Genomic DNA, 13,995 nt, shown 5'->3' with positions numbered 1-13,995 from the left:
TGGTTCTGTGATACTTGAGAGCTTGAAAGGGGTAACTTCAGTTCCAGCTCTGGAAGGAGAAGAGCTGCTCTCTCTGCTCCACTTTAGGAATGAAGGGGATAGAGGCTCTGCCCACAGCTTTAATAATCTATTTCAGTGAGCAGAGTCACAGTTTCTGGTGAGCAGGTCGCTACACTTTGCTGGCTCAGGGGGGGACATCAGGGGGCTTAATCGCCTGAGAACCCAATAGGGCGCAGGGTCTTGATCAGTGAGCAGGTTGGGGCGCCCTCTGATAGCATTTTGCTGTACCCTTCCATGTTTCAATCTGCTCCAATTTAAGATAAAAATTACCCTGCGCCCTACATAGAATGTGAGGCAGTTGTAGAAAGAAAGAACAACAGTCCCTAGCATATGCTTAGAAGGGTTGTAGCTTAAAGCTTTTGCTCAGAAGAATAAATCGTTGCTTTGGCCACTCAGTGGCCCGGGTATCCCACAACCCAACTTAGAAATAAAAATACTGAGATTTATGGAAAGTCTCTAAGGCTACGTTCACACTGCAGCCCGAAGTGACCTAATTCCGATTTTTTGTGAAATCCGATTTTTTTTTGCGTGGTCGTTCACATTTCCGAATGTATGCGACTTGGATGTGATCTGTGTGTGAACAGCAGACGAACCTGAAAGTGTCCCGCATGTGCAGTAGAGGACGCGATAACATCACATGTAGCGAGCGCGCTCAATGTTTGCCGAAGTCACACGTTTTCCTTCCCGCGTCCGCGTAACGGGACGCAGAATAGTGATGTTTGTCGAGTATCAATGACGTGCAGGTCGGATAAATGCGACCTGGCCGTACGCACTCAGGTTGCATTTGAAAAGATCGGATACGTATCGGATTTAGGACAACATATCCAAGTGGCCTGGGTCGCATTTGAAAAAATCCGATCTGTGTTGTTCAGACTGGCATGAAACGATCGGATACAGGTCGCATGAGGGCGAAAAAATCTGAATTGGGTCACTCCAGGCTGCAGTGTGAACGTAGCCTTAGATAGTTCAGAAGAACCGACCATATACACGTGAAGCCATTTCTCTGTTCCACGGATTTTGAGAAAGCTATCCATGCTTTCATTTCATCTCGACTCGATTACTGTAACAGTCTCTATTCAGGTGTCAGTCTGTCGCTACTTCGTCGTCTGCAACTGATTCAAAATGCAGCAGCACGATTACTAACCGGCACTCATAAACGAGACCATATATCCCCCATACTTGCATCCTTACACTGGTTACCAGTCAGTTTTAGAATTGATTTTAAGGTTTTATTATTTGTTTTTAAGGCGTTGCATGGGTTAGCACCTACCTACCTCTCTGATCTTATAAGCCTGCACACTCCCATCAGATCACTGAGGTCTGCTGAGCAAATGCTCTTAACTGTACCGAGGTCAAGATTAAAACATAGAGGTGATCGGGCTTTTGCAGTCGTTGCCTCCGAAATTATGGAACAAGCTGCCCCTTCACATCAGGACCTCCCCTACAGTTGACATCTTTAAATCTCGTTTGAAAACCCATTTTTATTCTTTGGCTTTAAATCAAAATGAGTACTGGATACATTACTGATGTTGTTTTCTTTATTTTTATTTTTGTTTTTATAATTTTATGCTTCCTGTTTTAACTATCTCTTTTACATTGTGTTTTAAGTTATTTTATTTATCTTAAATGTACAGCACTTTGGTCAACTGCTGTTGTTTTTAAACGTGCTTTATAAATAAACTTGACTTGACTTGACGTTACCAACCTTTCCTAGAGTCTAGTGGTAGAGGGTAGCTTCCACGTGAGAGTGATGAACACTGCAGCCTGACATGTCAAAAGAATGTCAGGCTGCCGTGTTCATCACGTGTTCACCGCAGAAAGAGTGTTGTCTTTTGGGGGTTGAAGCTCGCAGCGAAGTTACCGGCCAGACTCAACGAGATAGTCGTAGCACCAGATAAGAAGAAAAATGTTGGGAAAAGGGAAACTAGGTGTGAATATGTGTGAGGCAATGATGGAGTCTCATTCAGTCTATGATGGAGAGTTCAGGGCTGAGATCTTAGTGGGAGATTTACGCACTGTAGAATTGCCAGAGTCATGCTGCATCTTAGACCCCGCCAATCCCAGGCTGACTGCCGGTGATGAAGTGTCCAGAGCCTTAGTAGAGAGATACCCAGGAGAGGTACTCCAAAATCTAGCTTGGGACTTAAACCTGGGAGAAATCTCCCAAATAGGAGAATCAACTGTAGAAATAGTTCATTTAGCAGGCTGGCCCTTAAATCGCCCAGAAAACAGAGCTTTGGTGAATAATCCCCAACAAATGTATCTTAAAGATTTGCATCGCAACGGTGTGGTGGCTGCAACCTCTCCCACTATTGTGACCCCTCTCTTTGGATGTGAAATATTTGGATTTGCTGAACGAGCTAGTATCAGAGCCCTCAGGAAGATTATAATAGAAGATCCAAGCTTGGATTTCGTTGTGTGTACTTGATAATGCTACAGCTGATCGTGTTGTTGCTGAATTTAATCAAGGTCACCCCCCCATTCAATGCTTTCACGTGAGGGGAGAAGAGTCTTGGGCTCCTCAGGTTTACAGGATCCCTTCAACTTGTGAACCTCTTCATGCTTTCCAGGAGGGAAATGCAAGTGCCTCCTCCAGCCCTTATGGACCACTAAGGGAAAGAGTAGCACAGATAGTGAATGCCTTAGAGGAAATCAACATAAGCCCAGAGCCCCAATACCTAGATAACCCAGACTTTTATCCTCCTGGTCAGTATTACAACCCAGAGGAGGAAAATTCAGAAGGTGATGAATCTCAAAACGAGCTCAGGAGCTTACATGCAGGCCAAGGAGTCCCTTATAGGGCCCCCAGGTTAACTTTGCTTTAGGAACAAGTCAACAAGATCCAGAATCAGCAAATAGTGAAATAAGAAATAGGCCAGTAACACCCGGCCTGCGGAGCAATCCTCCAGAAGGGCCTCCTCCTGTCCCACCAAGGAGGGCAAGTCAAAGAAACAGTCAGAAAGAATGAATACGAATACGAATACCTTTATTAGTCCCACAATGGGGAAATTACAGTTAATTCAATTCAATTCAATTCAATTTTATTTATATAGCGCCAAATCACAACAAACTGTCGCCTCAAGGTGCTTTGTATTGTGGGTAAAGACCCGACAATAATACAGAGAAAACCCAACAGTCAAAACGACCCCCTATGAGCAAGCACTTGGCGACAGTGGGAAGGAAAAACTCCCTTTTAACAGGAAGAAACCTCCAGCAGAACCAGGCTCAGGGAGGGGCAGTCATCTGCCGCGACCGGTTGGGCTGAGGAGAGAGAAAAGACATGCTGTGGAAGAGAGCCAGAGATTAATATCAATTAACGATTAAATGCAGAGTGGAGTATAAACAAAGTAACTAAGGTGAATGAGAAGAAACAGTGCATTATGTGAACCCCCCAGCAGACTAGGCCTATAGCAGCATAACTAAGGGGTGGTTCAGGGTCACCTGATCCAGCCCTAACTATAAGCTTGATCATAAAGGAAAGTTTTAAGCCTAATCTTAAAAATAGAGAGGGTGTCTGTTCTCCCGAATCCAAGCTGGAAGCTGGTTCCACAGAAGAGGCGCCTGAAAGCTGAAGGCTCTGCCTCCCATTCTACTCTTAAGTATCCGAGGAACCACAAGTAAGCCAGCAGTCTGAGAGCGAAGTGCTCTGTTGGGGTGATATGGGACTATGAGGTCTTTGAGATAAGATGGGGCCTGATTATTCAGGACCTTGTATGTGAGGAGAAGAATTTTAAATTCTATTCTAGATTTAACAGGGAGCCAATGAAGAGAAACCAGTATGGGAGAAATATGCTCTCTTTCTAGTCCCTGTCAGTATTCTAGCTGCAGTATTTTGGATCAGCTGAAGGCTTTTCAGGGAGCTTTTAGGACAGCCTGATAATAATGAATTACAGTAGTCCACCCTAGAAGTAATAAATGCATGAATGAGCTTTTCAGCATCACTCTGAGAAAGGATGTTTCTAATTTTAGAAATATTGCGCAAATGCAAAAAAGCGGTCCTACATATTTGTTTAATATGTGCATTGAAGGACATATCCTGGTCAAAGATGACTCCAAGATTTCTCACAGTGTTACTGGAGGCCAAGTATGCCATCCAGAGTAAGTATCTGGTTAGAAACCATGTTTCTAAGATTTGTGGTGCCGAGAACAAGAATTTCAGTTTGATCTGAATTTAGAAGCAGGAAATTAGAGGTCATCCAGGCCTTAATGTCTTTAAGACATTCCTGCAGTTTAATTAATTGATGTGTGTCATCTGGCTTCATTGATAGGTAAAGCTGAGTATCATCTGCATAACAATGAAAATTGATGCAGTGTTTTCTAATAATACTGCCTAAGGGAAGCATGTATAATGTAAATAGAATTGGTCCTAGCACAGAACCCTGTGGAACTCCATAATTAACCTTACTGTCTGAAGAAGACTCCCCATTTACATGAACAAATTGGAGTCTATGAGATAGATATGATTCAAACCACTGCAGTGCAGTACCTTTAATACCTATAGTATGCTCTAATCTCTGTAATAAAATGTTATGGTCAACAGTATCAAAAGCTGCACTGAGGTCCAACAGGACAAGAACAGAGATGAGTCCACTGTCAGAGGCTGTAAGAAGATCATTTGTAACCTTCACTAATGCTGTTTCTGTACTGTGATGAATTCTGAAACCTGACTGAAACTCTTCAAATAAACCGTTCCTCTGCAGATGATCAGTTAGCTGTTTTACAACTACTCTTTCAAGAATCTTTGAGAGAAAAGGAAGGTTGGAGATTGGCCTATAATTAGCTAGGACAGCTGGGTCAAGTGATGGCTTTTTAAGTAGAGGTTTAATTACAGCCACCTTGAAGGTCTGTGGTACATAGCCAACTAATAAAGACAGATTGATCATTTTAAGATTGAAGCATCAATAATTGGAAAGACTTCTTTGAACAGTCTAGTAGGAATGGGATCTAATAAACATGTTGCTGGTTTGGAGGAAGTACTATTGAAGTTAACTCTGAAAGATCAACTGGAGCGAAAGAGTCTAAACAAATACCAGCAGTGCTGAAAGCAGCCGAACATGAAGAATAATCTTTGAGATGGTTATGAATATTTTTTCTCTAATGTCTAAAATTTTATTTGTAAAGAAATCCATGAAGTCACTACTAGTTAACGTGAAAGGAATACTCGGCTCTACAGAGCTCTGACTCTTGTCAGCCTGGCTACAGTGCTGAAAAGAAACCTGGGGTTGTTCTTATTTTCTTCAATTAATGATGAGTAGTAAGATGTCCTAGCTTTACGGAGGGCTTTTTTATAGAGCAACAAACTCTTTTTCCAGGCTAAATGAGCATCTTCTATTTAGTGAGACACCATTCCCTCTCCAGCTTTCGGGTTATCTGCTTTAAGCTGTGCGTTTGTGAATTATACCACGGAGTCAGGCACTTCTGATTTGAAGCTTTCCTTTTCAGAGGAGCCACAGTATCCAAAGTCATACGCAGTGAGGATGTAAAACTATTGACGAGATAATCGACCTCACTGGGAGCAGAGTTTAGGTAGCTGCACTGTACTGTGTTGGCACATGGCACTGAAGAGCATAACAATGGAGGAATTAGATCCTTAAACTTAGTTACAGCACTTTCAGAAAGATTTCTACTGTAATAAAACTTATTCCCCACTGCTGTGTAATCCATTAATGTAAATGTAAATGTTACTAAGAAATGATCAGACAGGAGGGGGCTTTCGGGGAATACTGTTAAGTCTTCAGTTTCTATGCCATATGTCAGGACAAGATCCAGAGTATGATTAAAGTGGTGGGTGGGCTCCTTTACATTTTGAGAGAAGCCAATTGAATCTAACAATAGATTAAATGCAGTGTTGAGGCTGTCATTCTCAGCATCTACATGGATGTTAAAATCACCCACTATAATTATTTTATCTGAAAAGCACTAAATCAGATAAAAAGTCTGAGAAATCAGACAGAAACTCAGAGTAAGGACCAGGTGGACGATAGATAATAACAAATAAAACAGGTTTTTGATTTTCCCAATTAGGATGGACAAGACTAAGAGTCAGGCTTTCAAAAGAATGAAAACTTTGTCTGGGTCTTTGATTAATTAATAGGCTGGAATTGAAGATTGCAGCTAATCCTCCTCCTCGACCTGTGCTTCGAGCATTCTGACAGTTACTGTGACTCGGGGGTGTTGATTCATTTAAACTAACTTATTCATCCTGCTGTAACCAGGTTTCTGTAAGACAGAATAAATCAATATGTTGATCTATTATTAAATCATATACTAATAGGGACTTGGAAGAGAGAGACCTAATGTTTAATAATCCACATTTAATTGTTTTATTTTTTGGTGCAGTTGATGAAGCTGTATTATTTATTGTTTTTGAATTTTTATGCTTAAATAGCTTTTTGCTGATTTTAGCTTTGTTTTTTGGTGGTCTGGGAGCAGACACCGACTCTATGGGGATGGGGTTTGGGGGGATGGCAGGAGGAGAGAAGCTGCAGAGAGGCGTGTAAGACTGCAACTCTGCTTCCTGGTCTCAACCCTGGGTAGTCAGGTTTTAGGGTTAATAAATTTGGCCATATTTCTAGAAATGAGAGCTGCTCCATCCAAAGTGGGATGGATGCCGTCTCTCCTAACAAGACCAGGTTTTCCCCAGAAACTTTGCCAATTATCTATGAAGCCCACGTCGTTTTTTGGACACCACTCAGACAGCCAGCAATTCAAGGAGAATATGCGGCTAAACATGTCACTCCTGGTCTGATTGGGGAGGGGCCCAGAGAAAACTACAGAGTCCGACATTGTTTTGCAAAGTTACACACCGAGTCAATATTAATTTTAGTGACCTCCGATTGGCGTAACCGGGGGTCATTACTGCCGACGTGAATAACGATCTTACCAAATCTACGATTAGCCTTAGCCAGCAGTTTCAAATTTCCATCAATGTCGCCTGCTCTGGCCCCTGGAAGACATTTGACTATGGTCGCCGGTGTCTCTAGCTTCACGTTTCTCAAAACAGAGTCGCCAATAACCAGAGTTTGTTCCTCGGCGGGTGTGTCGCCGAGTGGAGAAAACGGTTAGAGACGTGAACAGGTTGGTGGTGTACCCGGGGCTTCTGCTTAGGACTACGCTTCCTCCTCCTCACCATCACCCAGCCGGCCTGTTTTCCCTGCTGCTCGGATCTGCTGGGGGGGAGCTAACGGCGGCTAAGCTACCATGGTCCGCACCCGCTACAGGGGCCTGGCTAGATACAGGATTTTCTAGGGTGCAGAGCTGAGTCTCTAATTCAGAGAGCCTGGCCTCCAGAGCTACAAACAGACTACATTTATTACAAGTACCGTTACTGCTAAAGGAGGCCGAGGAGTAACTAAACATGTGACACCCAGAGCAGGAAAGTGCAGGAGAGACAGGAGAAGAAGCCATGCTGGTAGTGAGTCGGCTAAGGGCTAAGCTACTAGCTGCGCTAAGCTAGCGAATTTCTAAAACAAATAAAGTGAATACAGGTGATTCAGCAAAGAGTATGCTATTTAAAGTAGGTGAAGATTACACTAAAATATGTTATTATCCAGATAGAGCGAGTTATACAGATATAACAGCTAACAGACAGCAAAACACTGTGCTCCGAAACAGGAACAGGAAGTGATACAATACCGCAGTGAGAGCCAACACCAAGTGACAGTTAACAGAACACCCATCCAAGAAATACAACATAGACAAACACTAACAGGATGGAATGGAAGCTGCAGGCCCAAAATGATAGGAGCTCTGCACACAGAGCACAAACAGGTGTCAGCCCAGAAAGAGATCAGTAAAACCTTTTTGAGCTACGAATAACAAAAAGGAAAATAAATAACCTCCCCCAAGACAGCACAATAATAATGTTCAACAACCATAAGAAAAATACTCAAAAGTCTCATGCCTTAAAATCTGATTATGAAACAGGGGAAGATTTTGCAGACTGGAGTGCAACGTAAAATGTTAATGCAACAGAGGCCTCTTCTAAAAACAGAACAGATGGAATGATAGAGTTGGTTGCACAAAAAGCAACTACAGTTGAAGAAATGCATGCCACCCTAAAAAGGGTAAGTCAGACAGATCATGGAGCTTTAATTATATTACCCTTTTAAAGGAGGGAGAGAGAAAACTTATAAGAAATATCTCTGCAATTTACAGGGTTCGTATGGGTGCTGGAAATCCTTGGAAATCCTTGAATTTTAATATTGTCCTTTCAAGGTTTGAAAAGTACTTGAATTTTGGATATAGTGCTTGAAAGTGCTTGAAATTGTAACCACTTTTTTTGTAAATAAAAATATAAGTATCTGGTTGAACAGGTCGGTTATGAAACGGAGAAATAAAATGAGTCTTAAAGTCTAAAATGAAAATTTCTCCGCATGGGTCTGGCCTGCCCGTCTGCATGTGACCTGTCAGTCTGTTTGTGACCACGCCCCTCCCCGAAGACAGAGTGGCCGTTTTAATGAGTGTTCGCTGGAGCACTGCAAACTCCAATTATGGATCAGACGAATATGGAATACTTTTAAGTCAGAAGATATGCGCCAGGAAAAACAAACAAACAAATAATGTCATTCTGCGAGCGCAGGTGTTCATTCCTTGCCAGTAAATTCAACAGCGTAGAACTCAGCTGCGCGCATCCACGTAGGCGCTCTCGTTCACTTGTACACCATTGCGCTGTTGCGTGGTCTGCAGCGATATGGCCTCCGATCTGGTACAAAGCACCTTACAAAGCGCCTTGAGGCGACTGTTTGTTGTGATTTGGCGCTATATAAATAAAATTGAATTGAATTGAATTGAATCAATTCAAAGGCTTCATTGGATTTTCTAAAATAGGCCATCATCGATTCACAGAAAGACTCAATGACGATATTAGACAGGAATAAGCTGTGAGTGCGCCGCAGCAGGTGTGGAAAGCAGCCAAAACCCGCCGAAGATAAATTCAACAAGGAAGGGGAAATATTGTTTCAAAAAGCTGAATCAAAAATGTAAGCCGTACGCAGTAAACCGCAGAAAACGATGATGGATTTATTCAGAAGGAATGTACATTAATTCTGTGTTCCTGGCGTGTTGTCATCTATGCTTATATTTGTGCGCAATCTGGGGATTGCCGGCTGGCGCTGTTGCCAAGTTCGCTAAAGGACGAATCGAGGTCCGGGGGTGGGGTTGGGTGTCCCCCTCGGTGCCGAAGAGAGGTCCGGGCGATGCCACAGCGTAGGAAGGGCCGCAGTATTGCTGTATGTACAAAACATGGCGACAACGGAGTTTTCATGTTTAAGGTGTTGTGTCAAAAAGTGATTTCTGATTTTTTTATTTTACTGTATTATCTTTGCTTATATCGGTGAATAGACTGTGGTGCACAGGATTTATGAAGGGCTTATATATAAAATGAAGAAATGACTTGTTTTGCAAATATATTTATGACTCCATTATTGTATCTGCATTATAATCAATCCAGTGGTTTTTGGCTACCCTTTATAGAACTGTAATGTTACATGTGTTGCAATTTCTGCAGCCCTCTTGGCAGATCACTCAGGAAAAAAGACATTTTTAATGTCAATGATAATTTTTACCTTCATTAATAAAGAATATATGAAAGGCACTTTGCCAAGAAGTGATTGCAGCTTCTACCTGTGACAGGAGTGTTGTTTCTCGCTCAGAATGACGTAATATCATTCACGAGAGATGTGTTTGACACATTTCACAGATTTTAGGCCAAAAATTAATCTACAGCAATTTAAATACAACCAATATTTTTTTTTTGGCACAACACGGCATATCTCTAAAACTCTTCAAAAGTCCCCGATGACACCGGGAAAAGTCATTAAATTTGATGCCAGTCACTTTTTGGACAAAAAAAAAAAGTCACTAGGGGGGTCTGAAAAGTCCAAGTGACAAAGTCACTAAGTTGGCAACACTATCCGCTGGTGTTGCCAAAACTTGCAGCTTCTACCATGTGACAGGAATGCTGCTTCATCAGACTGTTAAAGTGATGCCATCATGTCATTCAAACACAGGTCTCTTTAATGCATGTATTTATTTACAGCTTCACTCCAGCTCTCTCACAATGACCCTCATGATGTGTGCAGTGGGCAGCATTGGACAGTGAGGTCAGAGTTTTCTTTACATGATCTGTGGATGTTTGATGGAGACGCCACATTGTGTCTGTATGAAAACCAGTACATGCACATTTGATTAAACTTAAGTAAACTGAGCTCACAATTATGAAGCTGTTGATTACAAGGTGAGGAAAAATGGATAGTCACCTGAACGTGAAGTTAACTTGGTCAGATGTTGTCATATTAAAGAAAACAATACATTTCTGGAATGAGCTAAATATAGGCCAAATAAAATAGTGTCCATAGAGGTGATCCAAATGCCATGACAAAGCCATGTTTCAATAATTGTTCTTTAAAGACTGAGAGACCTGCTGACTTCTGTCATGCTCCTGCATCAGTGGAAGTGCACACAACAGCCTCCATATCTGCATGGACTACAGGACAGTTCATTTATGAAGAGAATTCAGGGGCTGCAGCCACAGATCGCTTTAATTCTTTGCTGGCTGCAGAAACTGTAACCACACGTTGCTGCCAGCAGAGCAGAAAGGTTCATCCTGTGGTCCGCTGCCTTCATTGTCTTCCTCCTGGAAATCAGTTTTTCTGTTCAGCATGTGATGCAACATCCACACCACAAATGTATCCCATGGCAGAGAGCCCATGATTGATGGTTTTTCCAGACTGTTTCCACCTACATCGTTAATGGTGGGTGATGAAAGCGGACAAAACAAACACAGTGAACACGTTTAAGGAATTTAGAGATGTTTATTGGTATGTCTGCTATACATGTCTAAATGTTGGCTGCTTAGGAAGTTTAATCAGGTCTAAGGTTGCTGATATTACTTTCCAAATTACCTTTACTGCAGCGTGCCTACTTCCAGTCCCTCCACCACAACAATCTGCTCCTGTGGTCCAAACTGAGACGTTCCCGTGATCCCAGGAAAGCAGAACTGTCAACACTATGATTTCACTTCTTTCCACTTTTTTATGCCCTACTTCAAGGCTTTGTGATTTTGTCATGGTATGGGAGGTTGTGGGTTTCTCTTGGGGCTTTCTGCAGGTGGGCTCCTCCCAGCTGGGCGGAGTGGTGTTTTCATCCGCCGGCTGCACGCACCTGTCCTTGATTTGGGCCAGTATTTAAGGACTAGCGGAGCCGGTTACTCTCCGCCAGATCGTCTTGTACCTCAGTGGATACTTAAGACCTCCGCTGGTGTACTGATGTCTGTTTCTTCTCGGTGGTCGTTGCAAGCTTTCTACAGTGGAGTCCAACCTGTTTTCATCCTAGTGGCTGCCGCAAACTTAAACTCCACTTTCTTGGGACAAGATCTGCTTGCTGACTTTTTTGCCTGCTTGCCTGCCTGCCCTCCTTCGTTGGAGACCTGGGGAATTCCTGTAGCACCTTCATCATCCCCTACCCTTTTTGTGAATCACCAAGTGGATTCCAAAGTAAGCGACCTACCATTCAGCCTTAGTCACAATCTTGTGAAAGATATTAACCCATCTCTATTTCTGTTCCCAGTGGCCCCGTGTTCAGGATTTCTCTTTTCACTCATTTCCCCTACCAGTGTTGTGAAATAAAGATTATTTTATTGCAGAGCTGTTTTCTCGAGGTTGTGCATTGTTGGGTTCTTTTAATAAGTTGGCTCACAAGCCGTGACAGATTTAAAGCATAGCATTGAATTATTTTGCTATTGTACTGTGTTTTGCAGAGTTTAGTCAAATCAAAATGATCTTTTGTTTTACAGGTCCAAACAACCTGCTCCTCCCTGTAGTTTGTTGCCCACTTTGTTCATGTAAATGGACCCCAGATATAGAAGAATTGATTGAATGCAGATACTGGCCAGCAACCACCAAGTCTTATGTTAGGCACTGATTTATGAAGAATTTAACTTTTTATATACATAAAACTTTAGTCATGTTGTGTCATGTGTGCCAACTCTAATAGCTGAACCAAAATGGATGGACGTCTGTTACTAAGAACTATTCAGATTTAACAGATGAACCATCTCATTTTGATGGTTTATTCTCACACAAGATACCAAAGACTCTGCTTTGTAGACCAAACCAGAAGCCAGATGATAAGTGTATGTATGTATTGCACCCTTTCACTCATCATCAGGTTTCATTTGTCTCTGAGCCACGTGTGACAGATTGTATCTATGTATGGAGAACAGGTCCTGATGGTCATTTACAGCAGGCAGAGAAACTTCACAGAAGTCCAGAGCCAAGGTTGATGAGGAGGGCCTTGAAATAATGGTGTGCAGACTCTTGCTGCAGGGCTGGAATCACTACAGTGGTGAAATACATGCATACCCAACGTTCCTGCAGAAGGAGCTGGCACAAGCTTCAAATATAACATGCTTTTGCATGGACACAGTGTGCAGGTAGTAAAAATCAATGCAAGATAATATCATTTTCCCCTGATGTTTCTGTCTGTATAATTGTATTTATGAGCCATGTTGGGAAACACCAGTATGAGTAAATAGTGCACGTCAGATATTACACGTATCAAAATGTTATATGGCTATGGATGTGGTTTACTACTGCACATCTGGATTAGGCAACAGTAGTGCTACATGTTTGTTTTTGTTACCAAGATTTTATTAGAAACTTCCTGCAGTCATTTTCACACATGCACTAAAACTGTGCGTCTACACATTCTTCTAGTCTGCTTCTTCAGATTAACCACACAGTATTCCCAGTACTTTGTACTACATTATCTGACACTATACTAAAGTGTTTGTGTCCACATTCCCATCAGAGGTGTTGGCCATATTTGGAGAAGCTTGCAGAAAAGTTGCTGAGCTCCAGCCAATTACAGCAATGAAGCCTCTGCTATCTGTGATGCATGCAGAGGCTCACACTGGCAAACGTGAGGTACAGTACACAAGTGAAATATCCTGGAAGAGGTATTTGGGGAGCACAGTGTCTTGTACTGGATACATTGATCTTATAATTTATGTCCTTTAAATGCTTTTGAATAACCTGTTTTTTTTTTTAAAGAAAAACTGCATAATATGCAAAAACACATTATTTGAGTCAGGATTATATCTAATAAAGATGTAATATAACATGGACATAGTGACTGAACAGTTTCAGGCTTTAGCCGTGATGACCTCCCATTAACAGTAGTAATGGTAATTAACAGTACCTGTGATTAATTTAGACTTGCTCAGGACACCACAGTCATGAGGATTCACAACATAAATATAATCCTGATGCTGAACAGGTGGGGGTGGGGGTGGCAGAAGCCAGGATGGTGCAGGAAGGTTAACGGGTCAGCAGCTTCCTGGCTACAAAGAACATGACCAATCAGAATGGGTTAAATGGTTTAATAGGGTGAAACATTTATTTCAATGAGCATCTTTTTATTTATTGTTTTATTGTTTATTTAGCAGGCAGAGCAGATATGATCACTCTGCCTGCCACAGCGTGGACCTACAGAAAAATGGAAACTCTCCATAAGAGATGTGCAAAAGTGAGAAGCTTACTTTATTTATTCCTGAGTTAATGTGGTCACCTCTCTGTATTTCTCTCTCCGTGGAAGATTTGACCGGGTGTTTTTGTGCATTTTTATTTTTTCTCATGCACTAAACAGACCACAAAGAGAGCTGAAATGGAAGAAGACAGTCTTGAAAGTCCGAAACAAGAGCAAACATCTCTACGGAGCATACAGCGCTCTGGCTGTGACGTCCAGTAATGGGCAGCCAGTGGTTTGTAATATGGTTGCTGATGTATAAACCAGCATTTTTGTCCATAACAGCAGCTGCAGGGCTCACATACAACTTTGATTTTTCCCCCATTGTCAACTTTCTTACATTTGATTTTTGACCGTGCTCACAGTCACCGTGAAGAGCTCAGAGAGAAACTCACTCAGAAAACAGAA

This window comes from Archocentrus centrarchus, unplaced genomic scaffold, assembly GCF_007364275.1.
Source record: "Archocentrus centrarchus isolate MPI-CPG fArcCen1 unplaced genomic scaffold, fArcCen1 scaffold_19_ctg1, whole genome shotgun sequence".
Classification (NCBI taxonomy): Eukaryota; Metazoa; Chordata; class Actinopteri; order Cichliformes; family Cichlidae; genus Archocentrus; species Archocentrus centrarchus.
This window is presented reverse-complemented; position numbering follows the sequence as displayed.